Source organism: Varroa destructor, unplaced genomic scaffold (assembly GCF_002443255.2).
Source record: "Varroa destructor unplaced genomic scaffold, Vdes_3.0 BEIS01000002.1, whole genome shotgun sequence".
Lineage (NCBI taxonomy): Eukaryota > Metazoa > Arthropoda > Arachnida > Mesostigmata > Varroidae > Varroa > Varroa destructor.
In genome coordinates, this window is record NW_019211455.1 from 42,409,402 (window position 1) to 42,413,364 (window position 3,963).

A 3,963-nucleotide genomic window follows, 5' to 3' on the forward strand; every position below is an offset into this window, starting at 1 on the left:
TATATAACCCAGTTTGTGCTTTACACAAAAAGAAGCCAATGAAACCTCGCTGATGATTACCAGTTGGACGCGTAATAAAACGGATGTGTGACCCCGATCGGACTATTCGGACTCAACAGATTATGTATACATATCATGCCGTATAATAATAATAATAATATAATAATACACAATACATTTATTGTACATTATTATTATTATTAATTGTGTTTTATAATATCACACTAATATTTTCTTTACAGTATTCCTGATTGACGAATCTTATCTAAACTCTTCAGTTCTAGCTAACTAGATATCTTCGTGAGAAACTTACCGCTGCGGTCTGTTCAGAGGCACTAGAATGAGAGATTTCTGCTGAAGAAGAGACAGGACGTCGTCTCCTGGGAACACCATCGAGCCACGGTCGTGGCAGGTTGCCACTCGTCAGCTCGCCTGATACGCCACCAGATCGAGAGAGTCGACACAATCAGTAAAAATCGCCACCGATAAAGATGCCCAAAGGTATATATTATTTGTATATTAAATCACGAACGCGGATATGATATTGCGCAGGCATATGCGCTGAGATAGACAAACGAGCATTAAACGTATGCAAACGAGATTGTCACCACACGGAAGCTCATCTTAAAATTTGAAGTTTCCTTGTTTTGCCGGCTCTCTTCCCGGTGCCCCATGACATGCGCGCTATTTTTGTGTCAGACTATCTTACATATGTCCAAAAATGACCGCGTTTACTGCATATACTGACTAACCCAGCCACACGGACCTTCAGTTAACACAGCAATTGGACAGTTTCCAGTTTCGCTTCTTCTGCTGCTGTGGGGAAAGGCTCTTGACGCCAGCTCGTTTAGCCTTTGATGTCATCCGTACTAGAAAACACTGTCAGCACCGTAAACGTTCAACATCAGAGACGAGAAAGATACCGAGCGGCTTACCATCCACGCGCGGCCGCACATGAGATCGCGGCTGCAGTCGCCTCAACCGGGCAGTTCGTAGCAGCCGGAAATGCCGCTACAGCCGCTTGCGGAAAATGAAAATTCGCTTTTACACCTACATGGAGTACTTTAGCGCTTCGGCGTTCTCAGGTGCTTGTCTATTCAGGTATGTGTATGTGTATTACGTGATGTTACAATAATAACAACAGCACCATTAAAAACAACGATAGCAAATCAACAACTTGTTCAAAAGGAGGTACTGTTGCCGAAAGACGTTTTCCCTTCAGAAAGAAAGTTGGCATTTGCGATAAAGAAACGAAGTACACAAAGAGTTCCTGCGAGAAGGGGCATGTGTCAATTACTTGCGTAGTGTGCCATGATCAATCGACATCTCCTTTCTGTAGAATATAACATAAGAAAGCAACCATTAGCAAGAAAACTAAAACAAAGGTTATAGGCTGTTTGTTAAAAGCTTTTGACGGCGGGGTACTCTATAAAATGAATTGTGAATCTGTTCGTAAATTTAGAATTTAATCAAACCAACTTTCAATGGCTGCTATAAAGGTTTAACGAACTAACGGTCATTTATGGTATTAACTGTGTCGCATTAGGACTGCTGAGGTCGGCGACACATCCGCCTCTTGATGGGGCCATTTCGGCGACATGCCGTTGATCGCTGGATAAGGATGTAATTGTATGTTAATTACTGTATTCTTAATCGCAGGAAGGCTGGTCTCTCACAGTTCAAAACAAAGTTGTCATTGGCCAAAAAAGCCAGACCTGTGTGTAGTAGAAACAGAAGACCGGTACAACACCTTTGTTTTTTTTTATACCTTCATTTTCCCTTTACGGGGCAAGCTTTTCAGCGATGGATGTAGTGTTGTTTGCATAGGCTAGAGAAGAGATGATACTTCTGCAGCCAAGGAGGAGAGTTTTTTATATTTGAACTTTGTTCGCTGAAATACGTGCCGACAAACGCTTTGCATCTCTGAGCTACACTTTAAATGGTCCGGCTTTTTCCGGTTAGCAGGACTGCTGGCTGATAGAAATCTGGCCTGAACTTGAGTACGATTGGCTGTTCTTATGCCTTGTTGTTTCTCTATTTCTCAATTTAGATTTGTTTGTTCTCGTATCTATTTGTGTCAATTGATTTGGGTAAGTATCTACGGTACTGATTAAAATTATAAATCCGGCTCTCAGCCATATATATATTTCTGGCGTCAATGGGCGGATCGAGTCAGTTCGAGAGTGCAAGTGAAATGAAGTAACTAGATATGGCTCACTTTGAAGATTTAGCACTTAGCCTATTTCTATTTAGCCTACTAAATTTTTTATCAAATATACTATCGAGACATATAAGAACACTGATGATTTCACAACGCATCACGAAATCACGAGGCGATATTAAGGGAATCGTTACTGAATCGATTACGCTGTGTTCTGTTAAATGTTAGCCATACGACGTATTCAATTGATTAGCATTGGGCCATGAGCTCAAATTTAATCGATTTATAATTTTCTATACATGTTATGTCGCACGCAACTCCAACAGGCGAAATAGGTTTATTGAGAGTAAAATCTTGAGGTTCTATTCGAAGCTTTAACATGTCGTAGGTTGCTGGTATACTAAACACGTAACTCTACCACTCGTTTTCTATCCCTTCGTTGGTCTTCGCGTGAACTGTACTCGGTCCACGCTTGCCAGGATACTATTGAGCTAGTAAGGATAAAAACAATAATAATATTATCACAACTTCTTGACGAAATGCTAACTAAGTGGACCACATGATTTCTTCAACTATTACCGCGCTCAGCTCATCTCTAATCCACCAGCTTTTTCTTATTTCGGAAACAGGTGACGACCAAACACAGGTCTATGCTATGGGAGGCTTGAAACACCAAAAATGATGCACAGATTTCGAATACACGCACACACGTATATATGCATAGCTGAGCACAATTGGGCACAACATCGGCACTGTCCTGAATTGACGTTCGCAGGTTGCAAATACCGTTTGTAAACGATACGACCCCATACGAACGTTACACAGGAACATATTGGAAACACCTTGAGCGAATAGTTGAACGCAGAGCATCAAATGAACGATGTTTCACCTACCATGATGTGTTCTGCCTGTGATCGAGCCGCGGTTGAAGACTAGTTTAAGAGAGCTGGCCATGCCCGAGTCTGACTACGAAAACGGCCCTTTCTCTTCCTTACGCGCTTCCCCTCAACAGCTGGGCCTAATGCTGTTGATGTTGTTATCGTTGCCTCTGAAAAAGACGAACGAGCAAAACAAGACGCGGGCCCAAAAGGAGGCCATGTCGAAGATGCCGCCAGTAAGGGCCCTCCGTGTATTAATGTCTGTGTGTCGCTCTGTCGGTCTTCGTTCAGGTCCCATCGACACAGAAGCAGCCATTGCATCTGCAGAAGAAGCACAAGTTGTGGTTGTTTTATTATAGTAGCGCGTGGTAGCGCGAAAAATCATTTCCCTTGTCTCCCGTGCTTCAGTCGATCTGTCTGTTCTTCCCGCTTCGTCTGTGAACATCGCTTCACGTTCGTCTCTTTCGACTTCGTTGCTTTTGCTGTAGTGACTGTTGTGGATCATTCAGGCCGCTGGTTTCGGCTTCTGTCTAAGCCATTGCGACAAACCGCGTCCGACATCTATTGAGGAAACGCTACAGCAGTCGTAGGCTTGTTGTTCGAGGTCTAAAGTTCTAATACGGCCGTTTATGTATAGTTACTGACTGCCGCCGCTTCGAGCAGTGGCAACAGCAGTAACAGTTGACGCCGTAGCTTGCCTTCTATAGCGGTTCAGTTCTGTTGAGTAAACGCTGTCAATCCGCCGGCTGGCCTCTGTTCTTGAGCATCCTTCTTCCCCATGGATGAACGGACCCATCGGCTCCATATCACCCCCGTGTTTATCTTGCTTCCCACAGTCACCGCCACAGTTGCGGCGATGGTTCGCTTACGTTGTCTTTGCTTAGTCGCTTTCGCCGCCGTCACTACTTCGGGATGTTCCGGAAG